Source organism: Chelonoidis abingdonii, chromosome 1 (assembly GCF_003597395.2).
Source record: "Chelonoidis abingdonii isolate Lonesome George chromosome 1, CheloAbing_2.0, whole genome shotgun sequence".
Taxonomy (NCBI): Eukaryota; Metazoa; Chordata; order Testudines; family Testudinidae; genus Chelonoidis; species Chelonoidis abingdonii.
The window spans coordinates 100,280,041-100,295,145 of NC_133769.1; the positions used below are offsets into that span (position 1 = coordinate 100,280,041).

Here is a 15,105-nt window from a genome sequence, read left to right on the forward strand (position 1 = left end):
TTGTGAATGCGAGAAACAGAACTGTCTTCCTTTCTTCTGTTGCATATATCTAGGTGTGGAAGGGCAGGGGGTTGGAGGCAGGCATTATTTCTCTACACCACTTGTGTGTGTCTGTTTCTGTGAGGGATATGATTTCCCTGCAGCTGCTGGGGTTGTATGTATGGGGAATGATAGTGTCTCAGCAGCTATGTATGTGCATCTGTGTGATTGTGTGAGGGGAGGGAGTAGTCTCCCAGCAGCTGTTGCACGTGTGCAAGGGGAGGGGATAGTTTCCTAGCAGCTGTTGCATGTGTGTGATTGTCTAAGGGGAGGGGTGTAACTCCCCAGCAGCTGTTGCATGTTGTGATGCTATGTATATGTGGGTAGCTCCCTAGCAGCTGTTGCATGTGTGCGATCGTGTGAGGGGAGGGGTAAAGCTCCCCAGCGGCTGTTGCATGTGTGTGTTTTAATATCTCTAAGGGAGGCCCACCCCCTTACCTGTGTGCACCGGAGCCGTGGCTGGGAAGGTGGTGGAGCCTGGGCGCTAGCTCCATGGGAGACAGAGCTTCACTTGTCACAGCTTCCCCAGCTGGGAGCAGCAGCATCGCCTCTCGCCCCAGAGCCCGGGCCGAATTAATCACTGGCGGTTTAAATGCCACTACAGCCCCTTCTGCCTGGTGCTCCCGGTGATGCAGCTGCAGCGGCGGCGAACCCCACGCCTGTCTCTGCCCGCCCCGGCTTCAGCCTCAGCCTCCGCGCGGCCGGGGAGCCGTGAGCCCGGCCGCTGGGCCTCGGGGCAATGAAGCAGCTCGGGGAGAGGGGAACCCACCGTGCAAAGGGGTGAGGCCGGGGGAGGGGGCCCCCGCGCGCACACACACACAGAGACGCGCGCGCGCGGCGGGAGCGCCAGCCCTCGCACTATCGATCATCGGAGCCAAGAAGGGGCTGAGAGTCTCCCCGCGGGATCGGCAGGTATGTGTCTCGCTCGGCGGCGGCTGTGCATGCACCGTGGGGCTGGTGCATGCACCGTGGGGCTGGCTCCCGCCCCGGCTCTTCCTGTCGCCCCTTGTCTCCCAGCCAGGTTAGGGAGAGACGGCTCAAACCCCACTCTGCATCTCTCCCTCCCCCCTCCAATCTCCCCGGTCTCTCTCCAGGGCTGTAGCTGCTTTGGGGCCAGGTGGAAGCAGGGCAGATGCTCCGAGGGGCTGGCCGGCCGGATGAAGCACATGTGAAGAGGGGAGGGAGCGTTGCCTTGCACGCCAGTGGTCTGTGTGCCGGGGGGTCGTGAATAGCTGCAGAGCCGGCGGCGTGCAGCTGGGGTCGGCTGGATTGCTCCGTTGCAACCCCTGCAGGAGCAGGAGGGGTAGGTTTATTTTTTTGCTGGCAACTATAGTGGCAAGAGGGAGATTGTGCGTCGTCCCCCCTTCCTCCAGCCTCTGTGGCTTTGCAAACTTTGGCGAGGGTTCTTTGCAGAGGCAGGAGTGCGTGGGTAGCGGGGGTATGTTTTGGGTGGATGGGGAAAGTCAGCCTCTTGCTTTCCCTGCCTCCCCCGTGCTCTGCTGGCAGGCTCCTCGGGAACGTGTGGTGTGTGCCTGCAGCTGGCCAGCGCCACAGGGGCAAGTCCAGAGAGCTGGGTGCCTGCGTGTGTGCTGGAAGCAGGTTTATTGCACCAGAGAAAGTGTGCCCACATTTGTATGCGTCAGCAGCCCCCTGCTTTGGAGCACGGCGTGCGGGGAGGAGAATCTGAACAAGGGGGACCAGACGTATCCCATTGTCATCCCAGGACAGACAGTGGAGCTGGCTGGAGAGCAGCAGAGATCTGCTGGTGCTGCAGCAGCCGACATGCTCGGGAGGTGCTGTCTGTGCGTCTGCTCCTGTGTGCCCGTGTGGCCGCCGTGCACATCTGTGTCAGCATGCATGCAGGCGTGCGCGCCCCGGGATGTGCATGCGTACCCCTGTGTGTGCACGTGTGTGTGTGAGAATGCACATGGGTGCCTGCTGCAGGTCGGAGAGCGTGCACATGCATGCACGTGCCGGTGGGACTTGGAAGCGCTGAATGGTTCAGTATTCACCCCTTCCCCCGCGAGGCCGGGGTGCTGAGCGGGGCTCTGGGGCTGTCGGTCTGGGAGGTGGGTGGCCGGGCCCCTACCCGGGGGGCTCGCCTGCGCCGCGCTGTGTCACGCCCGGGGCGGGGGTGGGATCGCTGGGGGCCTGGGCGTGCTGCTGCCACCGTGGCGCTCTGTGCTGAGCAGCCCCCGCCCATGTGAGTCCGGTGCAGCCTCCCAGGAGTGCTAATGCAAGAGCCCGGGAAAGCTTCATTTGCATGAACCATGCATTATTAATCTATTTAAATACCGCCGCCCCCAACATCCCTCCACCGCCCCCTCCCTGTTTGCACAGCAGGAAGGCACAGGCAGGAGACGATGAGGGCCGCGATGCGGGAGGGGTGAGCCCAGCATCAAACAGATTGCCCGCTGTGTGCCCCCTCCACATGCAAGGCAGCAGCTCTACAAGGGGCCCTGCTGAACAGCTAAGGAACCATAGACAGGGCTGTGTCTATGGCCCTCGCCCCATGGTGACAGGAGTGGGTGCATGAGAAGACCTCTCCAGACACTGTGAGTGTGGGATCCACCTGCCAAAGAGCAAGGCTGGTTGTTGGTTGGTTATTGGATTCCAGCTTGTGTCATGCAGCGTGGATTGCAGGATGGGATTAAAACAAGAAGGCTGTTAATTTCACATACATAAACTGATCAAATGAGGATAGAAATGAGAGGGGCGAAAAGTGGTTTAAATTCCTCTCTCCCGCTTGCCGTTTGCTACATTAATGGATGCAGCCCGGAGCATGCCATGGAAGATCTTAGAGGCCATGCCAAAGCCTGTTCAAGCAGGCGAGATCTTAGCAGTCTCATCAAAACTAGTTTAGACTCAAAAGACCTTAATGACCATATCAGAGCCATTTCAGCCATGAAAAATCATAGCAGCTGCATGGAGGCCTGTTTAGATCCTTGAAAGCTCCAGTAGATCCTAGCAGCTGGGTCAGAGCCAGGTTAACTCAGGAGAGCACATCACGCCATCATCTGACAAAAGACATACCACAGCAGTGCCTCGTTTTAGACAAGAACCTGGCCCATTGTAGACCATGTGGCAGTGTGGGGTTGGGGTGCTACAGCAATCGCATATGGAAAGGTGATGGTGCCATTTGTCCAGGGAACAGTCCCCATTGCATTCCGTGTGAGTGGTTCTGTTTCCTTTTTCAAAAGAACAAAAGCACTGGCCAGGATGACAGGATGTCCTCAGTGCTGGCAGAAAACCAGGGGAGTGCTATCCCTCAGACATATCCTTCAATTTCTACAGCTGAGGTAAAATCTCCTAGGCCAGCCCTAGCCAGGGTCTCCGCTGTTTTGAAATTCTCCATATGGTCATGGTTTTCTTGGGTTTGGCCTGCATTCTTACAGCCAATCAGGGAATCTCAGTTTCACATGAGGCTTTGCAACTAAGTGACATAGCCTCAACTGGTGATGATGTTGAGTCAGGTCAGAAAGACAGGAATTCTAGCTCCACATTGAATGATGAGGTGTCAAGGAACAAAATATTCTGGGCAGCACATTTCTAGAAAGAAGGTGTTTATAGAATGGCTTGTGTTGGGCTGAAAGGCAAGAGTTCAAAGGTGGGGGACTAGGTTGAAGGTCAGTGACCCTCCTCCTTCCAGAGGTGATCTGGTGGGAGAGCTTTCCTACTGTCATGAAACAGGATTAATGCTGTTATGTGCTGACAGAGAAGAGCCAGGTGTGCTACTTTGGCAGCATTGGTGTCACAGGAATGACATCAATGGTAGGATAGCGAGTTGGGAGCTTCAGGAGATGGATGGTCTTATGGTTATGGACATTGCACTAGGTTTCAGAAGACCTGAGTTAATTCTCACCTCTATCACATACTCCTTGGGTGATGGTAGGCATGTCATTTACTGTAGAACCTCAGAGTTATGAACACCTCGGGAATGAAGGTTGTTTGTAACTCCGAATTGTTCATAACACAGAACAAAATGTCATGGTTGTTCTGTCAAAAGTTTACAACTGAACATTGATTTAATACAGCTTGGAAACTTTACTATGCAGAAGAAAAATGCTGCTTTTAGCCATCTTAAAATGAAACAAGCACAGAAATAGTTTCCCTACCTTGTCAAATATTTTTTTAAAACTTTTCCTTTATTTTTTTTGGGTACTTTATATTTAACACACTATTGTACTTTTGTTTCTATTGGTGTGTGTTTGTTTTTTTTGGTCTCTGAGCCTGATTGCCTACTTCCAGTTCCAAATGAGGGGTGTGGTTGACTTCTCAGTTCATGACTCTGGTGTTTGTAACTCTGAGGTTCTACTGTAGTTTATCTGTGCCTCGGTTCCTTGTTTGTAAGATGAAAATTAGCATTCTTACCTGCCTCATGAGTCATGGAGTTTAGGAGGTGCCCACATACTAGAGTGAGGAGAACTATAAAAATACATGGGACATGGAATCCATAAAATAATTTTCTAATACTGAGGAGATTGGCTTTATATGCTCCATACATACCAGTAAACAGAAACTCAAAGACAATGAGATCTCTGCCTGGCTGATATGTGGAGGAGGGATGGCTGCTTTTGGGTCCCTTGGGCCCAAGGTATTTTAGGAGGAAACAAGTTGATCAACCATTAGGCTGAGGTTAATGACCTTAGGGTTTACACTGGGATCATCAGTACTCACACAGGTAACTAATACTCACAGGTGGCCTTGGGTTGGGAAGGTATTGTTGCTAAATAGCACTCTCTATATGGAATCGTATCCAATACCATGGTGATGAATACGGTGTGAAAACCCAGATTTATCTATTTAGCCGCACCTTGCATAATCTAATATGTTGATAAACTGAGTCCAAAGATACCTCCATCCCAGTCTCCAGCTAGTGATGGTGAATGTATCTCCTACTATTGGGCTCTGCCTCAGGCCAAGTGAGTCTTGTCCGGCCATGCTGAAATCTGAAGGATCTCAGGCATTCTGAGAACTTAGGTCAAGAAGAATCTTTGTTGAACCTATAGAAAAGCACAAGCTTCCCAGGGTTGAGAAAAACAGTTGTTTTGAGGTCAGGGTTCTGATAGGAGAGATTTTGTCCAGAGGGGAGTGGATGGGTTCATCTTAGGAAAGCACTCGGTGAGCTTTGAGTTAATGCGTCTATATAAATGCAAGTTGCCATTATCGGCATTATTGTGTCTCTGCTGGTGGGTACCAATGCAGAGGCGGAGCAGTGACCATTCACTGCACGTACGTATATTGTCTCGTTCTCTGGCACGTGTGTAGGCATTTGCTTTTGGTGGATGGCTTGTCCTGTGGGTGAGATGTGGGGGCTGGGAGTAAGAATACCTGGGTCCTATTCCTGGCTTTGCCCCTGCTGTCCATTGTGAGCTTCGGCAAGTCACATCATCGCTTCGTGCCTCAGTTTCCATAGCTGTAATATAGGCCTAACATTCACATATTTTACTTCATTAATTACTATTGGTACAAGCTAATGTTTATGAAGTGCTTTGAGATCATTGGATGGAAGATGCTCTAGGCATACAAACTCTTACCCTGATTGGGTCCGCTTGGCTAGCTGGGATATGTCAGGGCTCACCTCAGCTCTTTCTATGGCTTGTGTGCTGGGACTGTGTTAGAGTCGTTGGGGTATCTGAGGTACTCTCTCCTGGATGAACTAAGTGAGCTACTCTTTGTGCTGGGACATGTATGTGAACCACTGCCCCCTCCTAGACTTGATCAGCCTTGCCCAGGTATATATCAACTCCCTTTCCTGTCAGAGCTCCTGTTCTGCTTCTTTAACTCCCTGGGCAGAGCGTTTGTGCTTCATAAGATAAAGCTCTTGAATTCTATTCCCTGGTGCCAGCTGTATGTAATGAGCTAGCTCTTATGGTGTCTGTATATGACAACATCCAGAGACGACATGCCCTGGAGCAAGCGGCTAATAGTTCCTCTCTGCACTGCTCTAGTGAGACCTGCCTAGAAAACGGCGCTCAGTCCTGGGTGCTTTACTAGCAGAAGGATGTTGACAAATTGGAGTGAATTCAAAGAAGAGCCAGAAAAATGATTAAGGGGCTGGAGGGACTGATTTATGAGTAAAGATTAAATTTGTAGAGCTTGGCTGACCGATGACGCGATAACAGGCTGCACACAGTGAAGAGGTGGAAACACCAAGGAGGGAGAGGAGTTGTTTAAGGTGGCACAAGACGGTATAAATTGGAGTAATGGGATGAAACTGAGCAAAGGGAAAAATTTCAGCTGGCTGTCAGGAAACACTTCCTGCCGTGAGGCTCGATTGGGCTACGGAAGGGTCTCCCAAGGGGAGCGTTGGAGACGTGATCGCTCAGGGCAATTAAAGACAGGCAGGCGAAAAATACTGCGAGGAACAATCCTGCCTTGGCTGGGAGTCAGGAGGATGTGACTTAAGAGGCCTTTTCCGTCTCTAATTTCTGCATAATCTTGTGCTTCGTCTGACTGTGTTTTTCATTTTATTGCGTTCCTGTCTCACTGCTGGGGAAAACTGCAGACATGGTTGAAAAAGCCAAGGGAGCCCAGAGGAGAGGGGACCTGCCCCATTTTAGACTGAGCCTGCAAGGGGGGGTAAGGCCCCCACTCCCAGGTGTTCTAGAAACATGGTATGGGAAGTGGCCTCACAGGGAGGGGAGGGGTGGTCTGTGGTCAGATGGGAACTCTGTCATAAAAAAACTTGCTAGAATAATCTAGGTTTGAAGGACAATTTCAGGGGGACCAGCCCCCCTTCCTGTCACAGACAGTCCATCACTAGGACAGCGGGGTCAAGGAGATCAGCCCCCCAGTTACAGAGCAGGACAGTGGGGTCAGATATCGAAAGGATTAGCTGTGAGATGCTAATAGTGTAGCAGTGGGATAGAAGTCCAGGAAGGTTGAAGGGACTTCAGAGGGATTAGCTCTGTCACAGACAATCTAGCAAGGGGACAACATGTTCAGTGAGTGGGAATGAGGATTTGAGGAGGATTAGGTTTTAGTCACAGACAGACAGGCACCAGGACAGCGCCCTTGGGGATGGGAGGTAAGGTGTCGAGGGAATTAACTCCATCCCACAGACACTCTCCCTAAGAGTGTCTCCGGAGCAGGGAAGGTGTGACACGGACACCCATTTGTAGTTCAGTACGGTGTGTCAGCAACTCTTGTCAGGCCTGACATATTCATTACACCTCATACGCTGGAGTCATAGTACTTATTTAAAAGGTGACTTGTAATATATCGTGTAAAATATAACAACACACTGGTCATTAATGTCACTGTGCAATGTTTGTAACGGCTCAGTAGGTGTAATTATGGATTCTCGCTGCTATTCTGTCCTGGATACTGCAAACAGACAAAGGTGATAATACAGATTTCTTCCATATAAAAGGCAAAGGAAATATGGTGGCAGATGCCCTCTCTAGGAAAGACCTGCTGCATATGGGTCAACCAGTGGCTAACCCTCCTGCAGCTTTGTACGGAGGGAGGTATGACCCTAAGAGCATCCCAATGCCATTGGGCAAGGGGCTCACTGGTATCAAGTGATAGGTTTGAGATGGCCTGACCATTTCAGTGTACTCCAACTCACTGTGGTTATAATCTGTATCTAAAGAATGTCAGGCAGGATATCATTGGAAAACTAACAACTCACTGATCATTAATATTCTTGCATGATGGATACACGAGGTGTGTACAAAAAGTTATGAATAGGCCCTAGATTTATATTCTTAAAAGATGTTTGGCAAGCAGTGAGTAAGCACATTAAACAAAGTGATGTGTAGTTGGTTCTCTGACCAGCCGGGACTTTAGGCAAAGACAGTGAAGGACTATTTTTTACATATTAGGTAAACAAAGCTATCAGGTCAACAAGTCAGGGAGGAGACTGCATGGCATCTGTGTCCCCATAGGAGAGAGAAACTTGACCTGAATTTTGCTTTTCAGAGACTACGTTGCAAAGGTTTACTGGTCAGTAAAAACAGGGAGGCTATATCTCAAGTGATGCTGATTGTTTACAATATTACTGTATTTTAAAAGTGTATAGAGTGAGGTCTTTTCTGAAAGCTAATATCACACTGGTGATTAATATAATTGTGAAATGTGTATATTAACGCTATCTGAGGAAATATGGATCCTTAATGATATTATGCTTTAAAGTCAGTGACCCAAAGGGAAAAATAGATCTCTCGCAGACAGGAGGGATTGAATGTCACAGCTATCTACCCGTCTTCAAATAAATTAAGCAAGGTGTGGCCAAAAACAATGGAAGAGAATTTAGCAGGGGGATGGGAAGACTGCTTCACGATGACCTCATACTGTTCTTCCCTTCCTGCGAAGTCAATGAACTTTGAGAGAGATGCTTTCAAAGGTTTACTGGACTATAAAGGGAGGGGTAGAGAACCCTAGGTTATCCATCACTAGGCAGACACAAGGGAAGAGAACTCTTCTTACAAGCTGAGAAAGATGGGTCCTTCAACCAGTGGCGGGTTGAAGTTTCTGGAAACTGAATATAGGTGAGAAACATGCTTAGGCGAAGCTCTTTCACCTAGGAAGACAAGGGAAACCAGCCTCTTGTTCTTCTGTGGAAGATCCCAACAGAGGGAAAGTCAGCCATGACTGGGAAAAGTAGTGACTGGTGAGAGAAACCACCTTGAACAAAGCCTGTATCTAGCTAGATTAAGTTTTAGACTTTTAGAAGCAGGTTTTGTTTTGTTTTGCTTGTGACACTTTCTGTCATTCCTTGTGCATGAACTCAGTTAATCCTCTGCCTATTTGGTTAATATTTTTTTTTTATTTTTCTTATAAACCAACTCCGTGCTGTGTTTAAAGGGAAGGGTGTATTTACCCCAGTTAAGTTAATAAGCTGTGATGTGCTTTTGTGTCTTCAGAAGAGCAAAAGAACCGTATTATTTCTCTGAACTGTCCAGGACAGGGCTGGACATTGTAGAGCACATGGTTTTGGGATGATTGAGGACTGGTAAGGTGTTGGGGTTACCCTGCAGGTAGTAATCAAGGTGGGTAGAGACCGGGGAGTATGAGTGGCTTGTTGCTGGCAGGCTGCTGGATTAGGGCTGTAGCTAGACAGAGACACTCAGTTGTGACATGCATGCGCGTTGCTGACTGTGAACATCCCAGGCAGGGAGTTACAGGGTAAGGTGTGACACAATACCTCACTGGTCTGGACTGCATCCCGAACTCCGTGACAGAAAGTCATCTTTGATAGCAGTTAGTCCTGAGTCACAGTCCAGCTCCAAGATTGCAGGAAGGGTTGCCCCTATGGACGCCCCCCATGTGAATTGCTTGTCTTGCCGCACCTTGCTGTTCTAGCTGGACCTTTTGTGACATTTATTGTACACAATCAGTTGATCTGACTTCTTATTCTTTTGGATTCAACCCCCCTGCTCTCCCCTTGGGGTATCTGGAGCCTGAGTTTCACATCTGTCTCTGTCTTCCCCGTCATGGACTCATGTGGAAGATCTCAGGCAATTTTGCTTTCTTTGCCCCTTCTGGAATTTGATTCCATTCCTGTGTTAATCTGGCTGTAGAAACCAACTTGTTTCTGCAGTTTTAACTGCTCCTTTCTTGTTCTATCTTGAATCTGTGATTTCTGCTCTTCTCATTGCGCACTAAAAAAGCACGGCATTGTACACTGTCTTTTATTCATGCCAGACCCCAATATGCCAGAGCAGAATTAAATAATAAATAATGGCAGAGACACATAGGCCTGGGAGAGAAGGGGTGTTTCCAGCTGAGATTTGATATGATATGGCAGTGAGAAATGGTGAACAGGAGATGCAGAGAAGGCTGTCACGCCAACAGTGCTGGGATTGTGTGAAAGGACAAAGAGGAGGCTGATATGAGATGAGTGGAAGAAGGAGGGAGGGGGCTTTGTGGTCAGTGGAGAGAGTCAAGGTCCATGAGGTGGGATGGAGCAAGACCACAGAGGGCTTTACAAACAAGGAAGGTGCTTGTGAACTTCATTCTAGGATATACGGGGACACGAGGGAGTCTCAGACTGATGTTTCTGCTCCTTTGCATGGGTGAGAAGTCCAGCAGTGTGATTCTGCACGTGCAGGAGCCTCGAGAGCGGGACCTGGGGAGGCTAGAGAGAAGAGAGGTCAAAGCCAAGGCCAGAGGCTATGAGGACCTGGATGGTGATTTTAAGGTAGCAACGGACTCACAGGCAAGGCTGTGGAAGTGATGCTAGGCAAATCTGCAGACACGGGAAACAGGAACTTCAGGAGCACACTAATGATTGGAGACAGGAATCAAGGAGGGAGCTGGAGGAGCTGGAGTTGTGTTTGAGGAGGCTCTGAGAGGAGTATGTCTGTCTGTGAGGCACTGAGCGTATGGCCCTCTGTGTTTGCTATTAGCAAGTATCTCCAACAACTGGAGGTGGGACACTAGCTGGGGAAGGCACAGAATTACTTCAGAGAATTCTCTCCCAGGTGTCTGGCTGGTGGGTGTTGCTCACATGTTCAGGGTCTAACTGATCGCCGTGTTTGGGGTTAGGAAGGAATTTCCCTCCAGACTTCTGTGGGGATGGGCCTGTAGGCAGAGAGGAGTGCCCTTTGGGAGAGAGCAGATTGCTAAGGAGGGGCAGAACCTGGATGGGAGGAAACCAGGGCTCCAGAGGGGGTCTGGATGGAATGGAGTGGTCCATGGCGATGGAGGTGAAGGGGTGGGAAGAAGGAGCCAGCACAGCTCTAAGGAGGGAAAGTGGTTTCCAAGCCATCCAGATTAAGGACTGAGGATGCTGCTGCGTGAGGTGGCTAGTGAGAGAACTACTCTCCCTGGCGCTTTGCTGAGAAAGGGAGAATTAGAGATGGGTTACGGAGCGTGTCAGGGTCTAGGGAGGGCTGTGTGGAGAGTCGGGGAAGGGACCAGTTGCAAGCGGGATGCTGAGGGTGGTTGTAATGTAGAGAGCAATAGAGGGGAGAGGGGACTTAATAGTGAGAGAGGGAAGGAGCAGCCCAGGGTGAGGGAGGAGGGGAAGGAGGAAGTAGCAGAGGTGAGCAGCATGGGGAGGTCTGGGGCACAGAACAGAGCTGCTCTGTCTGTAGCACCCAGTTATATCACAAGACTTTGGAATCATCGCCTTACGGGGCCTCTGGTTTTTCATTCCCATAATCTCCCCCCTTGTCCTCCTCAGCCCTTGCTCTTCTGGCTGCTCCCTTGGCCCTCTGCCCAGTTTTTGGAGGCCCCGTCTGGAGTGCAGCGCCCATCAGGATGGCATGCAGCTGTAGTCTACCCACAACCAACTAGGAGAGTCTCCTGGGTTGTATCCCATCTCCTCTCCCAGCAGCCTCCCCCTGAGTCAGGGTCATGCTACGGGCAAACTGGGGGCTGCTCTGTGCATCATCTTCAGTCTCAGAGACCTCCTGGCTGGGCTGGCTGGGGGGTAGGGGTTTCCCCTTTCCCAGATCCTCTTTGTAGCTGTCACGATAAAAGGCAACTTTCCAGGTAGACTCAAGCAAGGAGGAGGGTGATGGGGACAGTCACCTGCAGCATGTGCTTGCTGTGTAGGTGAGGGGCACCAGGGAAGAAGATGGAGTTTGGGGTGAAAAACTGGGTCCCTGGAATTTTCCACGGCCCTACCATTGGTACCATTATGTCTGCTGGAGATACCTACGAGTGGGAGAGGCTGGGCAGGAGATAATCCCTGCAGTACACTCGGTGTATCTCTGTCCCTCCTTCCCTGCTTCTGTCTCTTTTTCTCCTACGCCTCACTCGCTCTCCACTCTCCCTTTCCCTCTGTCTCCTGTGCTCTCTCCCCTCCCTCTGTCTTCTCCACCCCAACTCTCTCACCTAATGCCAGCGGGGCCATGTGTCTCTGTTTGTTTTCCTTAATCCATATTATGGACTATTGACAGATCCCACTGCAATGTTTGAAATCAAAACCTTTATCTTGTTTTCCTGACCTGTGCAACTCATCTTAGGGCAGGAGTGTCTTTTCCATCTCCACCTCAGAGGAACTTAAAAATGGCTCAACAGGATTAGAGAAGAAAGATTGCAAGAAATGGCTTTGGCTGGCTGGCCTGAGGGGTGAGTGCTCTGCACTGTCTTGTGGGAGAGCTAGGTCCATGCTGTGGCTTCGTCAGCCCCGGGACCATCCCCGCGGGGCCTGGGAATGCTGCAGGGAGCAGACCTGGTGCTAAAATATCACTGCCGTGTGTGAGAGGGACTATAACTAGCTTCCACCACGGCAAGGCACATAATGCAGACTGTTGCTTCAAGGCCTGATCCAAAGCCCATTGGGAACGTTTCTGTTCAAGTGAGCGTTGGATCAGGCCCCAAGTCTCCGTCTCTGCAGTTATAGGTGCTAGTGGTCAGGGAAAGAGGAATGGGGGCGACTTCAGCCCATTGGGACATGCCCTCCTCCAGAGCATGGTGATGTTAGTTGTGTGATGTCCTAGGGATCCAACGGTGTGCACCCGTGAGTATGCCAGGCTGCCACTCTCATGTGCCTTGGCACCTCCACAAAGTCTCCCCGTCTGTTTCTGGGAGCAGCGGCACTTGGCAGAAGCTGAGGGAGGGGCAAGGCCGTGCTGTGGGGGTGCCAGCGACACGCTCCCAGCGCCACTCTCGGTGCAGACATCCCCTCCCTTCACTGGCTCCTTAGTTCTTTTCTCTGCACATTTTATGAGTGATTTTTCCTGCCCATAAAAATAAAAGACTAAAATCACTGTCTAGAGGCAGTATAGCGCAGGCAGGTGCTGGGTGAACTTCCCACCCCTAGCTCTGCTGAGACGCTCCAGTCGAGACCCGCTTCACTGCCTGCTGCGCCAGTCTTCAACTCCAGCTCTGCCAATGCACCTTACCCTGGCTTTCAGCACCCACCACTAGTCCAGCTCCCACCCACAGCTCTGGCTATGCAGGCCTGTCCTGACCTGCAGCTTCCCCTCTGCTGTTCCACTGCAGCAGATCTCTTGGCTGGAGCCAGGCAGTCCTGGCTGGAAGTAACAGAGCGGCTCAGTTCTGGCTTGTGGGTTTGAGGCGTGCACAAACAGCAGACGAGGCTCAGACCCACTGAACTCATTTAACTTGTGATCTTAAGCCATGGGTAGAGACCCAGCCTCAAGCAACCACTCACTGCCCTGCCAAGTCTGCCCCCGTTACACTGTTCGTCTGTACACTAACGTAGCACCCCAGTCCATTCTGTATCTGGTCAAGAAATGCACGTGTGAATTGCATCCCTCTAGATGAGTGGTTCTCAGACTATTGTTTTGGTGACCCCCTTTCACATAGCAAGTCTCTGAGCATGACCCTCCTGATAAATTAAAAACACTTGTGTTTATGTTTAACACCATTATAAATGCTGGAGGCAAAGTGGAGTTTGGAGTGGAGGCTGACAGCTCATAACCCCCTATGGAATAATCTCATGACCCCCTGTTTGAGAACCCCTTTTCTAGATCTCCCCAGAGATCCCTTGTCTGCCTCCTTTCAGCTCCTTTCTCTGTCAACCCCATATGCCTCTGAGCAGTCTCCACTGGTGCCACCCTGGCCTTTTGAGACCTTTGCTTGCTGGCCCTCCTCTCTTACTGAGGGTGAGTTGGAAGGCTGGAGGGATTAGTGTGGGCTGAGCACTCTCATTCCCTGAGCGATCTGGGTGCCCTAAAGCACCTGTCATACTGGAGGTAGAATCTGGTCAGGATCAGCTGCGGTTCTGCTTCCAAGGCCAGTGGTCTGGGACTCACCCCTGGGGATGAGGGGCTGGGGCTGGATGTTGGCAGAGAGGAATGACACTCCCTGGTGCATTGATTTGCCCGTGGGTCCCGTCACTCATTCTGGCCCAGAGCACCCCTACCATCAGCATGGGTTATCATTGGGGGAATCTGACATCACTTCAATCCCAAAGGAGATTTACATGTGCAGGGGGGGGAAGGGCAGACTGTTTATTTTTAATGTTGTGCATTATCTCCATTAGTAATGCCACCTCTGCCTCACATGCTAATTAAGACTCAATAGTATTAATTTAATCAAGAATTCAGGCAGAGACCATACAAGATTGGCTGGATTAAGTTAACTTTATGGGCTATTAATGTATCTTCTGGAGGGAAAGTCTTCGTAATCAGAATCTAACCAGAATGGCAATCAGAGACTTGGTCTCTCTTTCTGCCTAAGGGGGCCCTAGAAATGGAGCAGCAAGTTATGCTACAGGGCAGGACGATTGAACTGCATTGGTGGGGCTGCGTGTGTGTGTGTGTGTGTGTGTGTGTGTTGGGCTGGGAGGGGAGGACAGACTGCAGGTGAGGTTTGAAGCACCTTGGCAGAGTTGTGTGTGGAGCTTAAGATTGTCATGGGGGAAGGGGTGCCACAGATCAGGAGTGAGGTACATCAGCAGACCCCAAAACTGGAATAGCAGGTGGTGCTGGGGGCCAGGCTCAGAGGGATGCTGGCCTAGCCGTGTGTTTAAATATTAACAGGGAGGTTTTCCTGGTTGGAGCGTCACCAGTGAAATGTTCACTAAATTTCCACTGGTGTCAGACTGGGAGAGGGGCTCATTTTAGCCTCTTCTGCCATGTGGGGACAAGACTGGGAAGAGCTTCCTGAGCCCCATGGGATGGCCTCTGGATGCAGCCTCCCAGGAGCAGCAGAAGAACCCAGCCAGGATTTTTCCATAAGGCTTTGTTGTGCGACGTGGGAGACACTGGTGCGAGGCAGGGTTCCAAGGTTGAACTCTCCCACGTGCAAAAGATTAATTGATCTTCAATTTATGGGGCTGTGTGAAGATTCAGGATTTTCTCCATGAGGTTTGGGATTTTTTCCATAAGATTTGGGATTGGATCCGGATGAATGGGGGAAGATTCTGGGCTTGAAGTTCAATCTGAAGGACGTGGGGCGAAGGTTTGGGGTCAGGGCTTGAACTATAGGCTTGGGTGAGAGTTTGGGTCTTGCCTCCAGGTGGGTGGGTGTTCGGGACTTTGTTCAGGGCATTTGAGGAAAGGTTCCCAATTGGAGGCTTGGTTCAGGTGCTAGAATTTTGTTTCAGTGGCTCAGTTCAGAGGGTTTGGGTGAAGATCCAGGGTTCAGAGCAAAGACAAAGACTGAGGTGTTGGACAAACATTTGGGGCTCAGGATTTT

General features: G+C 50.6%; 1 protein-coding gene across 1 annotated transcript in view; it reads left to right on the plus strand.

Moving 5' to 3' along the window:
- The first annotated feature begins 854 nt into the window (after positions 1-854).
- The window catches only part of ELFN2 (extracellular leucine rich repeat and fibronectin type III domain containing 2), a 55,543-nt gene continuing 41,292 nt past the window's right edge, over positions 855-15,105 (plus strand). The window contains exon 1 of the mRNA XM_032779172.2: positions 855-951. The gene's annotated coding sequence lies outside the window, so the exon portion shown is untranslated. The remainder of the gene's footprint in view (positions 952-15,105) is intronic.